Below are 19,205 nucleotides of genomic sequence, written 5' to 3'. Positions count from 1 at the left end.
GAGTGGAGTTCCAGGATTTAGACCCTTTGATGACCCATTCTGTTGATATATCTGTTCACTGATAACAGGCAATACTATCAATCAGCCTTTGGTTCTGATAAAGGGTCATTGATCTAAAACGTTAACTCTATTTCTTTCCACAGATACTGCCCGACTGTAGTGTATTTCCAGCATTTTTTGTTTCAATCAGCTTTTAGATTTTGTGTTTAATTACTGTTGAAAAATATGTAATAATATATTCATATTACTTATATCTTGTTCTTTATTCATGGTTTTGGCTTAATTGTAAGTGTGTTAGTTTTTTTCCACATTTTCCTTTTATACAAGAAGTATTATTAAAAAGACATCTTCACCTAACCAACATCCTATTTTAAATTGGTTGAAGTTTCAACCATTTAAAATCTGGTGATGTTAAATAATTATGCGTCAAGGCTAAATAAATACATTGAAATAAATTTGTCCATCTCTGATACAAATGGGATCAAAATCACAGCAGCACACCAGTCCTCAGCTCCCAAACTCAATTCTATTAAGTTTCAAAACAACAAAAAAAAAATCAGGTTAGCTACCTAATTTGAACATACAGATTTTTGCCCATGATAGAAGATGTCAATTCTAATTTGCACATGGTATAAACGGCTGGAATATGTCAGATTTTGCTATGTGGAGAATGAAGCTGACATTTATTATCATGGTAATGAAACTTGGATCTCCACAAGGTAAGACAGGGCTGATATATGAGACATTTTGCCATATGGATCCTATTACCAGTTTTAGAAGCCAGGGAGGACAGAAAGATGGAAAGGGTTCACTTATGATCCTGTATATCAGCTTACAACACTTTTGGCTAAACACTGACAAAGACATAGCCCAAGTGGCTACCAAAGAGTTGAACTAGGACAGCAGTCCTTACCTGCACATATGCACTGAAGCAACACTGTGTCTGAACAGATCAGATTTTGAGAGGTATTCCATTTTTATCTAAGGTGAAATTAGATAATTAGTACAGGTTTTCCACCATCAAAAAAGAAACATGGGATTTGTCAGTAGGTTTTTGCTGGCTACAGACTGACATGACTCAGCCTTGGATCATTGGCTTCTCTCTGCTGCTGGGTTTCATACACAAGGCTGTTATTCAATACTTGATTAAAGTCCACAGCCCTTTGCTTTATTCTGCCTGCGTTGCTGGCTGACTTTCAACACTAACTCCCAAATGGCATTCAAAGATCTGCAAATAGTTTATTATTAGTACTTCATTTTCTTTATATATAGTGCCCTGGTTGGAGCAATTAGAAACATTTAGAAGTATTGTAATGGTACTTTAACTCCACACCAACAGATATTTATAGATATTTACCATCTATTCAGTTGCAACAGTATATTCAATTGTAAATGATTTCCAGGTGGAAATTATAACAGATTGACATTAATGTCCTCCTATTATTACAAAATGTAAAGAAATATTTTGTATATAAAAAAAATTGTCATTGTCGGCTCTAAAGGAAGCCTCAGTTTAGTTCTTCTTTGGTATGGCTTTAGGAGCAGAACCTGTCATCAAATTCTAATTTCAAGCTCGCTAACTAGTCCAATACTCTGCAATGCAAAGCCAGTATGTTATCCTGAAACTTGGTCAGGGGAAAGTTGTTATCATGAGTTCCATGATTTCATCAAGGTTTCCACTGTTGCAGCAAGATGAAGTTTTAGGGTACCATTTGTGCATCAGGTGATCAGTCTGTTTAGGGCTGCTGAAGCCTAGTTAAATGCATTGCTGAATTGTTGTTTGCAAAGGCTTTTAAACCAATTTGCTGAAGTGTTGTCTGCTTTCATCCTGGATTCTTTAGTTTTGCGATGCATGCAGTGCTGGGTTCATATTCAAAAGGGATTTTGGGGTAGAAAGGTTTTGAAGGTTTCTGTGAGTGGGAATATCTGGGATTTTGTTTATGTGAGGTGCATCTCTGTATACTACTACATCCTGTCTAATGGAAGGAGAGACAATATTTGAAATTAATATACTTAACATTGTCATTGCTCTTCCTCATATCATAAACATAATTTATCAATTCAGACATCCTACCTAGACATCCACAACCATTTCATCAATGTCTTAAGAAGAATGAGAAATGAAATTGGACCAATACACAACAAAAAGCATTTGGTCAATGTAAATACATTTTGGGTAGTAAATTAAAATGGGTCCTTGCAAGACATGGGATACTGGGAGAAGTATTGTCCAAAATAGATAGTTAAAACTGCATTTATCTGAGAGTGTTATATGATATAATGGTATCAATCATCTATTCCTCTATGTCTTCCTACTTCCAATGGGGCTTCAGAGATACCTGTAGTAATGTTCAAAGAAACTTTGAAGAAGCAAATGTTGCAAGCTTCCTCTGGCTTCACAATAAATTACTGATTAGCTAATATTTTGTTTAAATGCTACAAGATTGCCCACTACTGCTGGTTCTAATCCAATAGAGTTTTTAATGCATTGTCTTCTCTTCACATGACTGTGATACTGCCTAATGTAGAAGGGAGAGTACAGAGGAGGTAATTGTAGCAATAGTCCATGACGTAAAGCAAAGAAGAGTCATTTTGACTCAAGGAGAAAGTGAGACTTGCCAGACCATTGAGCAAGCACTGGAATACCTAAGTGAAGAAATTCATGTCCATTTTGAGAAGAGGCGTAAAGTGTGCATTGAAAACAAGATGGAAAGTGTCGATATTGATTAAATTATCAGTGCAACAGGCATACCTGAAGATATTGAAGTGATGTGTAATGATGAATCTGTTCCTGATGTTGACATAGAATCAAATACTGTTGAAGAGTCACAGTACAACAGCAAACTGAGTCAAGGGGTTACGAATTAGTTAGTTCAAGAAACCGAGACAATCTCAGAGACACAACTAAGGTGACTGAGTGCATTAAGAAACCAATTATCTGGCTGAAACTGTAATAACTGTACATAGTTACCGAAGAATGCTCATGCTTGGTTTCAAAGAGGGAAAGCATTGTGATATATTCATGTAATAATATACAATTCAGCCATGTAATCTAGACAAGGTCATCATGAGTATAATTGACATTGGTTTGCCTTGAAGTTAGACCAGAATAAAGTACCCTTACTTACTTAGAAGCTCCAGTGGTCTGTAGATATTATTGCAGTTAGAGTTCAGCAGTAATCCAACATAGTATGAAGTCTATTTTTATCTACTCATTCATGGAATGGGGTCGTTGCTGTCAATGCAAGTACTTATCGTTCATCTCTAACACTGTACCACTGCAGAGTACATTAAAGATATCAGGTAAGACAGAAAGAGGTTTTAGGATGAGGGAAGCTTCTGTGGAGATCAGAACTAGGTGGGGCATGGTTCACCTACCAGTGAATGCAGGGTTCGAAGCCTCCGGTGGCTGGTGGTTGGTGAGGGTAGGATAGGTGGAGGACAGTGAAATAGGTGGCTGGGGCATTGTTCACGTTGACTGATCAGTGGGCAATGATCTTGAGCAGGGTTGGGTGATGGGTCATGCCAAGTAATCAGCGGGTGTGGAGTTGGATGCTTTGTGGTTTGGAAGGACTTTCAGCTTGTGGAATGATGAGAGTTAGCATTATGCAAAGGGGAAGTTTGTGACGGGAGGCTGAAGAAGAGTTGGCAGTAAATAACACAGAGGACCTTGCCAGGTTGATACTAACTTAGGGAGGCCCTTTTAAATCAACAGCTGCAGAGCAAGCCACAGTATGAAAACCTGGTTGGATTGTAAGTGGCCAGTGACAGGCACATTTTGGATCAACGTAACCTAATTTCTTTCAGCAGCAATCTAAATGGGTGTGGCACTGGAAATGATGTAATTATGGCATTATCCAATGTGGAAAATGGCTTATTCATAGAAATGGGATTTGTGATGGGAAGTACCCATTTGAATTTTCAGAGCGGTGTGATTTGACCCAGAAACTAGCATAATTGCATTTAGTCCAGGAAACATAATTTTTCACATGGGTAGATCTGAAAAAGCCATCAATGTACAATTGAATTTCCTGGCATGTGTTTCCCTCCTCTCCTAGCAGCTCACTGTATTGTTTCAGTGCATGATACATCTTCAACTGTTGCAACCATCTTGTATATCACCACACAAGTTACATTTAAATTTTTAAAAATATGGTTTTGAGGAAGAAAAAAGGCAAGCCAACCTCCCTTCAAGTTAAATTCTTTGAATTCCTTCTCTCTGTCTCTCTTGTGATTTTGTCCGTTGAATAATTTGCCTTCTTCCGCTCTGCACCTAATTCTCACACAAATTCCTGTCTTTAAGTCTTCACTCAGTTGCAGTTCACTTCATTAGCACTTTGCTCTGTGTATTGTTTCAGACTCAAGCTCTGTGCTTCTGCAGATATTCACTTGAATGAATACCTTCTAAGCATAAACCAGTTTCAACCGGTCAGTCTTAGACCACACATCTGAGACCACACATTTTATTTCTCTGTTAACGTTAAGAACAACACTAAATAAGGGTACTTTTAGTACTCTGTTGCTCCTAGTGTTGATCTGAGTGCAAAGTTAAGCAATTGTAAGAAAATTAGGGCTAGTGTTGGAACCTTATTATCTCTGGCGACTGTTCGCTTTAAGTATGTGGATCACTGAAATTACCTCTATATGCTTTCTTTGAGAAAATATCTTAAAGTAATTTCTGTCGTACTAAAAGGTGTGGTTTAATGTTAGTTCAAAAAATATGTAGAGCGATTTCTTTATATTTCTGCCAAGGCCTGCAACGTTACAAGACTTCAGCCATAACCTAACATGTTACAGAATCAGTTGTTATTATTCATGGTGTGCAAGCTTCCTATAGCTTAATCTTGACTGATTGTTTGCCAGGTCTGAAGAGTTCACAAACTGTACTAAAGATAAAACAAAATGTCAAGCAGCGGTGAGTCCGGCAGGCAAATGACATCTACTGCACTGTAAAATCAGATCTCACCTACACCCTACACTGATCCAATTTTATGCTGTTTTTCTTTTCAAATTAAACATTTAAGTATAATGTTTAGCATGGGATTGATTTAAGTGACCTGGCTTATTTTGGCATCGACTTCCATCTTTGCTGTAGCTTAAACACATAATTTCCATCAAATGATGACATTTTTGAAGAATCGTTCACTGCGGCAACATTGAACTTTACTAATGAGCAAAGTGACAGATGGATTCTTTTTATCCTATTCAGCACAATTTTGAGAGGAGGGGTGTTCACATCCTGTGATTTCTTTGCCAAAAAGTAAATCCTAGTTACAAGCATTTCCAAGAAGCAGTTTCCAAAACCAATCTATTCTAAATGAAAACATTTTGCAATGCATCAGACCCAGCTTAAATTAATAGCTTCATGCATGACAAAACATCACATTGAGGACTCCATAACAAAATGATGTCATGGTTAAGGCTGAGACATCACCTGGAATCTTAGGTGTCTAGTTGTTTGTCATGGGTTGTTTTTACAAACAATTTAAGAAATGCTCTTTTGAAGCAGTTATGCTCATTACTTTATGATTGAGGAATAAACCTCGAAGGGATGGGTGGGGATGGAGGTGGTAATAAATTAGCCTAACAATTTTAGTTGTGAGAAGAACCATATAACTCTCCTTACTTTGAAATAGTCCACCAATTAGATTATCTTGACATTGGAATGTCATTTTATTATTCACCATAAATTATCCATTTTATGAGCTCTGTATAAAATTTGAGGCAATATATGAAGTCATCAAGGGAAGAAGTAAATCATTCATCCCTTCAAACCTGTGCCACCCTCCGATGAGGTCATGGCTAAAGGGCATGCCAATTCTATCTGGCCATCTTTGCTTCATACTGTTTGATACCCTTCCCTAATAGAAAATGATCAATTCCTTGAAATCTCCAATAGTTCTAGTTCTACCATAATTCTGCAGTCTTTTGGAGCAGACAGTTCCAAATTCCTACAACATTCTTGTGAAAAAAGGAGCTGTCTGACTTTGTTCTGAAATGACTTTGCTCTGACTTTTTGTTTATGCGTCCATATTCTTGCTAGCCAACCAGAGAAAAGATTTCAAAAACCTTTATCCTTGATCATTTTTCTTGAGGGAAGTCCATATATTGAACCTTGTGTGTATGGGTGGCAGGAGGAAATTGGAGACTTCACCAATTGCCAAGGTCATTCTGTCAATATGGTTGTCCATGCACTGGAGAGGCCCTGTGCTGGCTTGAGCCATACTGATATATTAATGTGCTTGGAAGATTTGACCCTGAACCATGGCCTACGATGTAAAGGCAGTTGAAGATTTGCCTCAATAAATATCCAAATTGCTTTGTAGTGCAATATATACCAAATCTTTGAACTTCACAAAAAAAAAGTAAGACCCTATTGAAAGGATCACACAAAACCTTGGGAACTTTTGGCTTGATTAAGGTCAGAAGGACAAGCAGAACTCTTGTTATTGACTTACTTGTCAAAGAAAACACTGCCACCTTGATTGAGAGTGCTGAATACCCCCAACTTTCCCTGCTCTAAGGAGGACAAGCTTCACTTTTCCAGTCTTTTTCGCTGATGTGTGTCATTCCTGGTATAACCCTGCTCAAACTCTTTTATGCTTTCGTTAAAGCTTTACCATTCTTTCTAAACTGGATTGTCCAGAATTGTACACAATCCGCCAGATGGGGTTCTGAACACTGAATTTTAACTGTTTAGCATAAATTCCTTGTTTCTGTATTTAGTGCTCCTTATTGCTTTCTTGTTGTCTTTTGAATGCTCTGCTATCCACAGTAGTGTAGCAGTTAGCATAATGCTTTACAGCACCAGCAACCGGGTTCAAATCCGGCCACTGTCTGTATGGAGTTTGTACGTTCTCCCCGTGTCTGCATGGGTTTCCTCCGGGTGCTCCGGTTTCCCCCCCACATCCCAAAAGACGTACAGCTTAGGAAATTGTGGGCATGCTATGTTGGCGCCGGAAAGGTGGCGACACTTGCGGCTGCCCCAGAACACTATGCAAAAATATGTATTTCACTGTGTGTTTTGATGTACATGTGACTAATAAAGATATCTTATCTTATCTTATCTTATCTTATCTTATCTTATCTTTAAGGATTTAGAATAAAAGGTTTCTGGATCCCTATGCTCATCTCTTAAAAACAGAATAATTCATATTGTTCCCTGAAACTAGAGCTATTTACATTATGTTGCCATATCATACGTTTACAAAGTGGATCTCTTTAACCTTACATGTATTACATTGCATTTCCATTTTACCAGTCTTTATATACAAACCTTTGAAGGTTCATAGAATCACAGACAAGAAACTGTATAGAAGGAGGCCATTTGGCCCAATGATTCTGTGCCAGGTCTATGCAATCCAGCCCCTGCTCCTAGCCTCTTCTCATATCTCAGTATTTTTTTCATTTCAAGGACCTATCCAGTTCCCTTCTAAATGTCATGATCAAATCTGCCTCCACTACTCCCCTGGCAGCAAAGATTGCGGGACAAGTTCAGAACATCATGTGTAAAAAAAAGTAGAAACCTGGTTTTAGAAATAGAAAAACAAGGCACAAAAGTAAGTTTTCCTAAGTACTTTTAAAACACACATTAAGCCCCAGCTGGACTACTGTGGGCTAGATTGGGCTCTGTACTTTGGAGAGGATGTCAACACCTTGGAAAATGGAATGAAACAATCCAGTTATACAGAGATACCAGAGAACCAAGCTGGGTTATAGAAATTATAAAAACAGAAGTTCTGGCTGAAGTTATTTTGGCCAAATTTTAACTTTGAATTTGTTAACTATTGGAATCAAAACCCCAGTTTATTCAGATAACCACTTATCCAGACTTTAGTTAGCCAATTCAAAAATAGTAAACAGATCTGGAAATGATCACGTCATGACTTTGGGCACTGCACTGCAATCAAGAAATGTAAATTTTTATTGTCATTAGAAGCATCTGTCAGGTTACATCAAAACAGTACATTAAGGAGAACAAACAGTGTTGTCATGAGAAAAGGTAAATGTAAAAATCTAGAAAGATTCACCATGGTAGGGTCCATTTGGCTCCAGAACAGATGGTCTGGCCAATCTTCTTTCTGCTTCAGTTACGAGTAGACCTGTTATTAATTGATACAGACGCTGGCAGTTTCAGATCTGCTCCATTTGGTGGTGCTTAAACTTAAAATCGTAAGGTTCTTTACTTAAATCCCATAACAGTGATTCAGTAATAAAACTCAGCCAACAATTCAGTTCCGCTCTTGAGGGTGTGTTGCCTTTTAGTTGAAAGTCCTTTTATTGTCTCAGATGAAGGGCATAAAAAATCCATCATATTACCTTGAATGTGAGCAAGGGAATTATCTGTGGTGGCTTGGCTGATATTATTGAAAAACAGATTCATTATGAGATTTTGCTCTGTGAAAATTTGCGGCCATATCTCTTACATTACAACAGTTCAAAGTGCTTAATTGGCTATAAAACACCACGGGAGGTATGATATAATTATGGTTCTTCCTTTTCTTGACTTCCTCTTATTTCTCAATTACACACTGCCCCAGACCACTTGTCCGATATATAACACTGAACAGCAAATTGGCCTTTTCTTTTACACCACCCAGTTTCTATAACTGACTAATAATGGAAGCTCAGTGGAGAGGATTTTGGTTTCAGTGCTAATGGAAAATGGCTTTCACAAATTCATTGCTTGTGTATCCATCTGATTTTCTTTTCCACTTCTGTTCTCTGCAGCACACTAATAGTGAAAATCTATTCCAGTATGTGTTCCAGATATGTTTCCATATCATGTCAGCGAAATAATACATTCATCGCAGCTTCCAAACTTGGCAAATGATGGGTTGTCTGAGGCAATGCCAGATGATAAAATCTTTACTGATCATAAAGTGGGAGAGTATTTGTCATAAATGTGATACATGATTGTTAAAATGTTTAATTATTCCTTTTAGTGCTTATGCTAAGCTAGATATTGCAAAATTCATGCTTCCCAATTACCCATAGTGTATACCAAAGAATATCATTACAAATTTAATGAGATGGCTCCATTTGTAAGTATCTGTGGCATTGTATTGGGCTGTTAGTTTAAGGTAAATCCCAAATTTAATTTATGTTCAATGCTACATTTGTTTATCTCAGCCAAAGCAGGAAAAGAGTGTCAAAACTGGCCTCAATGTATGCAAGCTTATGAAGGAGAGACTCAGCTATCTGTCTCAATCCTGATCGCACTCCACAATTAAAGAATCTGGCAGCACTCACTGTCAAGGCTCATGCATGAAGAATGACCACTGGAAGGAAGCAAAGGAAAACTACTTGCACTGTGCAATTGTAACTGAACACGAGTCACCCGAAAGAAAGGAGAGTAAAAGAAACTCTGGAAGTTTAATGAAATTCCCCAGAGAACAAAATGGCATATGATTACAGGTACTTTCAGAACTCTTTCATACATTCTTATAACTCTCAACAAAGTTCTTTATGCATTATGATTCATAACTATCATAACTTGATAATGTAATAATCTGCATTTGCCCTCTCAGCTCACATGCCTATATATCAACATGCACACATTAACCTGATAAAGAGATTAACTCTACTTGTGGAATCTTGACTAGTACTGTGATCTCTGTGTCATTTCACACTTGCCAATGACAGCATTGCATAAACAGTCTGGCTAATGTATTCAAAAGAGGGAATTATTTTTCCACAAAAGATACATCAATCACAATTTCTTCTCCAACCAGAAGGGATCAAAAAGAATTCAATAAATTTCTGTATTTTAAAAACCTCAAGGAATGGGAATAGGTAATGCCGGAATAGCTCTGTCTGCTTTCTGTCAAAATAGATTACCTAGACTGGCTCTCTTTTATTATACAGGAGCTGAGCAGACATTCACATATTGGGTTCAGGCCAAAATAACTGATAGGCAAGTCAGCTGCTGTATCATTATATCACTTAGGATATCACAGCTCAGGACCATCGACTCACACTTCGATACAATTTAAGCATTCTTAGTGTTTCGGTTGTAGATTCATTTTATTTTATTCTTGAAGTTCAGTCACATCAGAGAAAAACCCATGGTATTGTTATGTAGACTCATTTCAAAGTTTTCACAAGTGACAGTCTCAGTTTGACTCTTTTAAAGATCCAGTATCCAGTTTCATTAGCTCTATATTGGCTTCTTTTCAATGTCTTAAAACCACAGCACCACTTTTAACATTCCATTGCCTTCAAATAAAAATTTCTGCAACATTTTATATACAATGAACTCATACTTTCCATACTCCTCAGAGAAAACTTACCTGGTTGCACAGTGAAATCTCAATGTCATAACTGGACAATTAGGTGACCACAGTCTACTGTGGGTATTTAAGCACAATCCTGGCAGACAACACCATTATTAGACCATCACAGAATCCTTTTATTTTGCAGCAAACCTTTTTCTTTCATATTTATCTAATATACCATGGGTATTTTTTAAAACCTTTTTGTATAAATAATGGGGCCCACAAAATCTTTCACCCTGCTCTCTAATTCACTTGGATTATCTCTGACATCTCTCTCTCCTTCGTTCTTTCCATCTCCATCTCAGGAGATCCCTTATCCACCGACATCTTCTACAAACCCACTGACGCCCACAGCTACCTCGATTACAGCTACTCCCATTCTGTCTTTTGCAAGGATGCTATCCCTTTTTCTCAATTTCTCCGCCTCTGCCGCATCTGCTTCCATGATGAGGCTTTCCACTCCAGGACAGCTGAGGTGTCCAACTTCTTTTCTAACCAGGGCTTCCCCTCCAACTGTGGTAAAGAGAGATCGCATCCATATCTCTGCCATTTCCAGCACCTCTGCTCTGACCCCCACCCCTCCTAGACCCAACAGGGAATGGGTCCTCCTTGTCCTTACATTTCACCCAACCAGCCTACGTATCCAACACGTCATTCTCTCCCACTTCCGCCATCTCCAACAGGACCCCGCCACCAAGCATATCTTCCCCTCCCCACCCTTTTCTGCCTTTTGCAAGAACCACTCTCTCCACAACTCCCTGGTTCACTCCTCCCCCCTCCACACCCATCCCACCCCAGGAACTTTCCACTGCCCCCGCCATAGGTGCAACACCTGCCCCTACACCACCTCTATCTCCTCTATCCAAGGACCCAAACAGTCCTTTCAGGTGAGACAGAGATTCACCTGCACCTCTCTTAATATCATTTACTGCATTCGGGTCTCCAAATGTAACCTCCTCTACATTGATGAGATCAAATGCAGGCTAGGTGACCATTTCACAGAACGCCTGCGCTCTGTCCGTAACCACGATCTGCATCTCCCCATTGCCAGTCACTTCAACTCCCCCTCCATCACTATCACTGATATGTCAGTCCTTGGCCTCCTCCACTGCCAGGAGAATTCCAAGCACAAACTGAAGGAACAGCACCTCATTTTCCATCTTGGAACCTTGTAGCCTAATGGCATGAATGTTGAATTCTCCCATGTTAAGTAATCCCTATCCCTCTTCCCTACAACTCCCCCCCCACCATGCTTCTTCTCTTCTTCCCTCTCCTATCCTCTCTCTCTTTTTTCTACCTTTTTTTTCTTTCTCTCCTTACCTTTGACCCATCCTGTGGTGGATCCGCTCTCCCCTCCTTCCCCACACTTGCCTATCACTATCTCTCACCTGCATCTACCTATCACCACCTTGTGCCCACCCCACTTCCCCTTTTTTGTCCACCTGTCACTGCTCTGTTTTATCTTCCGATATTTTGGTCTTCCCCTTTTCCTATCTTCAGTCCTGAAGAAGGGTCCTGACCAGAAATGTTGACCGCCTGCTTTTCTCCATGGATGCTGCCTGGCCTGCTGATTTCCTCCAGCATCATTGTGTTTTTCATCTAGATTCCAGCATCTGCAGTCCTTTGTTTCCCCACAAAATCTTTGTTTCTTTATTCAACCTCTGGAATGGATTGTTAAAACCTACTATTTTATTTGTAACAAATTGTTGGCCACAGCAAATGGAACTTATCAAAGTTTACCTGTCACCAATCTTAAAACAAACATTTTAAGTCCTCTTTTCACTTAAACTCATCAGCCTTACATTAATATTGCTATTGTTCCCGAAAGTAATATCTGGATTATTAGTAATGTGTGCATCAAATTTTCAGATATAACCGAATAAGAAACAATTTGCAAAGGATAAAGAATATATCTTTTCAAAAAATTTGTGGATGTTCTAAGTTTTTAAGTAACCAACATTACTCTTCAATAAATAGCCAAAGCACCAAAGAACTGCAGAAAGATCTCAAGACATCCAAGTTTGCATGCTCGGTATTAACACTGGCTGCTCGTACCCCTGGCACACGCTGAGAAATGTGGAAGAGAAAGCAGATACAATGTTTCAGGCCTGTAACCACAGACCCTGGTGAGTACTGGATCCATAATGCAGGTCTACTGGTTCTGATGCCAAACTAACAGAGACCTCTGATGCATTTTCATCCGGAAATGTCAAACAGATGATCCATCTCAGCTTCTTCCTGGGACACTCACCATCACAGAAGCCAACTTAATTCACTTCAATTGATATCAAGAAACAGCTGACGCCACTGGATTCTGCAAAGGCCGAGGGATCTGACAACATTTTACCATTAGCTTTGAATACCTGCATTCCAGAACTAGCGGCACATCTAACTAACCTGTATAGTACAGTTACAATGCTGACACCTACCTAACAATGTGGAAAGATCTCCAGGCTGTGCACAAAACAACAATCAAATTTCATCCAGTTAATTACCACCTGATTAATCTGCCCTCAATCTTCAGCAAAATGATGAAAGATATCATGACCTGTGTTATCAGTGGCACTTATACACCAATAGTCTTCTCACTGATTGATTAGGTTTTGCCAAGATCACTCAGCTACAGACCTCATTACAGCTAAGATTCAAACATGAACAAAAGAGCTGAATTCCAGAGGCAAAGTGAAAGTGTCTGCCATTGACCTCAGGGTAGAAGTTAGGGATAGGCAATAGATACTGATCTTACTTGCAATCTCAGATCTCATAAATGAATTAGCAAAAAAAATGATTTTTAAAGTGCCACAGGAAATAAATACCCCTCTAAGAAGCTAATGACTTCTACACAAGAACACAAGAAAATAGGTACATGGACCAGCAATACCCAATTTTGCTCATTGCCAAATGTGAGACCCAGAGTTCCTGTAAATAGTCTTTGTCCCCATTTCACCTCAGTATCTTCCAGGCAATCAGTGTTCTACAGGCAGTTTGAAAAGCAATATTTTGTTTAAAGGTCAATCATCTCAATTTGTTTGAGGAAAGCCATATTTAAGCTCTAAGAATATTTTATAACAGAGCTCCATCATTAAGTTTCAAATATAAACATCATCAACTGTACAACAAATCTCTACTTCAACAATAACATACTTAGCACTTCTCTCAGCTGAAAATGTATAATACTCTTACTCAGCCATTCTCCAACAAAATTTGACAACTAGTCACATAAGAAGCTATTAGCGCAGATCATTAAATATTTGGTCAAGTAAATAGGTTTAAAGACTTTTAAAGGAAGAAAGATAAACAGGCAGAATTAGGAAGAGAACTCTAGATCTTAGCCTTTTGTCAGCTGAACACACAGCCACCAATGTTGGAACAGGGAAATATGTTCTTGGCAGCAACTCCACACCGTCTGTACCTACATCTGCAAGCATCATTCTCCTGCTCTTCCACTGCTGCCTGCAGAATTCTACGCTATTACATTAGAAGAATACAGCTTGGTTTCACAAAATTTAGTATTTTCGCTGAAGCACCATAAAATATTTCTTGAGTTATCAAGGCTTTAAAATTGTCGTTTAAGGCATGCCAAATGCCTGCTCAATGAGTATTGCATTTTCATTCATGGAAATTCTTGTAACCTCTCGCAGACCCCATTAATCCTGTCAAGTTCTTCACAGTTTGATTTACAGCACTGATGGTCGGTCTCAGAAACTATAAAGCAACATGTATTCTTATTGATTGGATGAGAAATGAATGTGTGGCAGAAACTGTTTTGATTCAATTACTCATATATATGACTGATAAAAACAGAATTAGTAATGTTCACATTTCTATCACAGCACTGTATTTTTTGACATCTAGTGCCAAATTTTGCTGTCAAAATAATAGGCTAATAGTTGTAATTATTTATGTGGGAACGGTAAAGCAACTGACACAGGAACATAAGATGTAGGAGCTGAAGTAGGCTGTACTTTGCAATTCAATATGATCATGGCTGATTTGATCTTGATTTCTACCCCATTCTCCCGCCCTTTTTGTGTAACCCTTGACACCCCTATATTCAAAAATCTGTCTTAGCCTTGAATAGCATGACTCAGAAAAATGATTCAGTATTAAAAGCTCTCTGGTGTAAAGAATTCCAAAGATTCATGAACTTCTGAGGGAAGAAATTCCTCCTCATCATCTTAATGGGCAAACTCTTACACTGAAACTATGTTCCCTAGTTCTAGATTCCCATGAAAAAAAGTGTCCTCAAGTATCTTTCTTTATCAATCACCCTGAGAATATTAAATGTTTCAATGATATCATCTCACGTTCGACTGAACTCCAGTGGATAGATCGGAACATAGTACAGTACAGCACAGGAACAGGCCCTTCAGCTCATCATGTCTGTGCTGAGCATGATGTCAAATTAAACTAATCCCTTCTGGCTGAACATGATCCATATCTCTCCATTCCCAGCATATTCATGAGCCTATCTAAAAGCTTCTTGAATGCCACTGGCATATCTACTTCTACTACCATCCCTGGCAGTGCATTCCTGGCACCTACCACACTCAGTGTCAACTCATCCCCTTTAAACTTTCCCCCTCATCTTTAAAGCTATGCCCTCTAGTATTCAACATTTCTATGCTGGGAAAAAAATTCTGACTGTCTACCCTATCTATGCCTCTCATAATTTTATAAGCTTCTATCAGGTCTCCTTTCAGCCTCCAACATTCCAGAGAAAGCGATCCAAATTTGTCTAACCTCTCCTCATAGCTAATACCCTCTAATCCAGAATGCACCCTAGTAAACTTCTTCTGGACCCTTTCCAAAGCCTCCATATCCTTCCTGTAATGGGGAGACCAGAACTGTACACAATACTCCAAGTGCAGCCTAACCAAAGTTTCATACAACTGCATCATGACTTCCTGACTCTTATACTCTATGCCTCTAGTGATGAAAGCATGCATGTCATATGCCTTCCTTACCACTCTACCTACTTGTATTGCCACTTTCAGGGAGGTGTGGACTTCGACCCTAAGATCCCTCTGTATATCAATGCTGTTATTAACTGTAGATTAATGTCTGCCATTAACTGTATATTTTCCCTTTACATTTGACCTCCCAAAGAGCAGTACCTCACACTTGCTCAGATTAAAGTCCATTGGCCATTTCTCTGCCCATAACTGTAACTGATCTAAATCCTGCTGTATCTTTTGATGACCTTCTTCACTGCCCACAACTCCACCAACTTCTGTGTTGTCTGCAAACTTACTAACTCATCCATCTACATTTTCATCCAAGTCATTTATATATAAATCACAAACAACAAAGATCCCAGCACTAATCCCTACAGAACACCACTGGTCACAAACCTCCAGCCAGAATGACACTCTCCCACCACTACCCTCTGTTTTCTATGGGTAAGCCAATCTTGAATCCAAACTGGCAATTCACTGTGGTTCCTGTACATGTTAATCATCCTGATTAACCTACCATGAGGAATCTCATGGTAACTTAAATTGTTCCTCATGAAATAACTCCTTCAAGTCAGGGATCAAATCTTCTCTGAACTATCTCTTTAAATAATAAGGCTAAAATTGTACACAATACACCAGACATGGTCGCACTAAAGCTTTGTACAATTGAAGACCTGCCTACTTCTGTATTCATTCCTTTGCAATAAAAGCTAACATTCTGTTTGTCTTACCACTTACCTGCATGCTAACTTTCTGGCTTCGTGTATGAGAATATCTCTATACCGAAGCATTCTGAAATCTCTCGCCACTAAAAGAATATTTTGGTTTTTTTCACTGTTTTTCCTTCTAAAAAGTGGATAACCTCACAGTTCACCACAGAGGGTATGAGCATTTCACTTAGGAAGACTTTCAACAGAGTGCTGTGGTCAGAATTTGGCTGTATTGGAACATTAAGTGGAGTAGCTCTTTTTAAAATTTATCTCGGTTTAAATTTAGAATCTGAAATAACTTTATTCTTAACTTCTAGTTGTCTTTACAGTGTTGCCTGTGGTAACAAGATGCCTGCTAGTGGCAGTTTCTCAGTTTTAAGGATACTGGTTATCAAATAATTACTGTCAGATGAACTTGGGATTATAAAACTAGAAGCTCTTTTGCTTGTGAACAGGGTGTGGGCATTTCTCCCAGTGCAGTTTGTGAAAGTGGCAGATACCCAGTTAAAAACCAATATTCAAAATGGTCGTCAGAGTGGTGCAGCTTCCCCTTCAGCTTTGCAAACTCGGTGTCCAGCTTTTAACTAGGTATTTGCCACTTTCACATAATGGACTGAGGGAATGCACACACCCTGTGCATAAGTAAAACAAAACTTGCAGCTTTATAATTCCAAATTCATCTGATAGTGATTACCTGGTAACCAGCAGCCTTATTAACTGAGGAACCGCCACTATCAGCTGTCTTGTTATCACAGACAACATTGTCAAGACAGAGAGGTTAAAGTTACTTAAAGATTCTGCATACTTTATGGTTTACCATCAAAGTGTATTAAATGGCATGGTTACTGTACTTGTACGTATAATGAACTCACTACAGAGTTGCAATATATTGCAATTGGCATGACAAGCATAAGCACTCTGTTAGTATTGAGTTAATCATGAATTATTGGCAATCATTTTTCTGGTACTGAAATTAATTCTGGAATTTCAAACCTTCATCTGTCAATTGTGAAAAATTTTAAAAGTCTTATTGCTTTTAAACTTTTCCTTTTGCCTTTTTCTATGTCTCTGCCTTCATTTGGTTCTCCTGTACTTGTTTTGGCATTGAGTTCAGCTGCTCTAATGTACTTTTCCTTCTCCATCCTGGTGCCATTCATTTGAGAATCCATCACTCTGATTAAGGAGATGGACGTTTGTTTGGCCTGTTCCTGATGCTTGATTTCCCTCACTGCAATGTTATCACCTCGCACTTTCAGCAACTTGCCACAAAAAAAATATAAAACCCAAACATGCAATGGCAAACTTAACCAATGACAGATGTCTTTAGATAGGTTATTACAGCAAAATTTAGGCCATACTATTAGAGATTAGATTCTGTCCCTTTGCCAAATAAAATCAGCCCTGAACGGGAAGCATTACCAGATAAATTAAAAGATCACAGTTGGCCGTAGAATATTTATGGCCAGTTGTGATCATTCTTTAACAAACTTCAGTCCTGAATCTTAGTATTTCTACCTTTGTTCTGCTAAGGATATTTGTGTTTTGTATCGTATTACATTGCTTATATAGGTATGAGCACCCTGGGTAGATATGGCCTCTGGCTGAATACTTTTCCTCATTCTTCTTCTTCCTGCAACCTGCCCTGCTCTGCGTCCCCTTTGTTCGTTTTCCCAGTCAAGCTATAGTGTGAGGGAATGCCAATGAACACACCCATGTCTGGAAGTAAGTGGCTTGTGCACAAGCCTTCAGGTCAGTAAAATATCATTCCGCACCTGCTGCTCTCCTATTCATTCCCAGTAGGTTTCTGCTGTATGAAATAACAATGAAAAACATCAGACTCTTATAGAATTATGACAACAGCCAGAAAGAAGTCAGCTTGTAAATAGATAGCTACCACTGAAAGTACCACTGAGACAAGGGTAGTGGTGGGCTGGCGAGGTGGGATCCTTCTTGCTGCTGAACACAAGTGAGATTTACAGAAGGGATATTGTGCTCCTAAACGTTGGAGTTAAATCTCATGGCATGCTCTCTGACCTCATGGTACGTACTTCTGATGGGCATTCAACAATCAAACATTAATACCCTCTCAACTATATATATTGGAATTCTAGTACTAGTCACAGTGCTCAAAAACTGGTGCTGATCATCATAATTTCTCAACCAACAGCATCAACAGAGAGAAACTGCTTTAGTGACATCGAGTCACAGAGTCATACAGCACAGAAACAGGCCCTTCAGCCCAACTGGTCTATGCCGACAAAGATGCCCCATCCAAGCTAGTCCCATTTACCAGCATTTGGCCCATAACCTTCTAAGCCTTTCCAATCCATGTACCTATCCAACTATCTTTTAAAAGTTGTTACTATACCTGCCTCAACCACTTCCTCTGGCAGTTCATTCTACATGGAGACCACCCTTTGTGTAAAAAGGTTGCCCTTCATGTTCCTCTTAAACCTTTCCCCTCTCACCTTAAATCTATGCTCTCTAGGTCCTGATACCCCAACTGTGTGAAAAAGACTGAGTGCATTCACCCTACATATGCCTCTCATGATTTTATACACCTCTCTTCGTATTTGTTTATCATTTGCATTTTTTAAAAATTTTCCAGTTATATTGAAAGGTTTGGAAATGATTTGGAAAATTTAACTCTTGTTTCTTCTACAAATGCTGCCTGGCCTGATATGTATTTCCAGAATTTTCTATTCTTGTCTCAGAAGAAGGAACAGTTGCCAACTGTTTACCTTGAAGTTGCCAGATCAAAGTAGGACATTGCACCATTGTGGCTCGGGAGTTTCCTCAATACACTTAATACACTAGAGCTATACCAAAACCAGACAAAGAGGAAACAAAGGTGGCTCCCTCTGTTGGTAAATTAAAGAAATTTCTGGCACAACTACACCATAACAATGGCACGATTGACATTGAGAAATTGAGACCCTTACAACTTTGTCAGAGTCATTAATCATGGCGTGTGAACTTAGTTACATTGTACACCAGCTGCACTCCAAAAAGAACAAACCAAGGTAATGATCATTTCAAGGATAACTTTTTGTATGAGGTTCAACTAATCAATTAGACTAATTTTGATAATTTAGAACACAACTTGGCACAGAGTGTCGGATTCACAGCTCTTTTGCTTTTCTGTCTATTGTCATCAGAGGCCACATTTTGCGCACACTATCCTCCAATCATGGATGATTCTACATAAGGGCTTAATCTGACTCTTTACCCTGTCTGGCTGTGGTAGAAGTGGTGGTGGT

This window comes from Pristis pectinata, chromosome 2 (assembly GCF_009764475.1).
Source record: "Pristis pectinata isolate sPriPec2 chromosome 2, sPriPec2.1.pri, whole genome shotgun sequence".
Lineage (NCBI taxonomy): Eukaryota > Metazoa > Chordata > Chondrichthyes > Rhinopristiformes > Pristidae > Pristis > Pristis pectinata.
The sequence above is the reverse complement of the archived record's forward strand: the minus strand, read 5'-3'. Positions refer to the sequence as shown.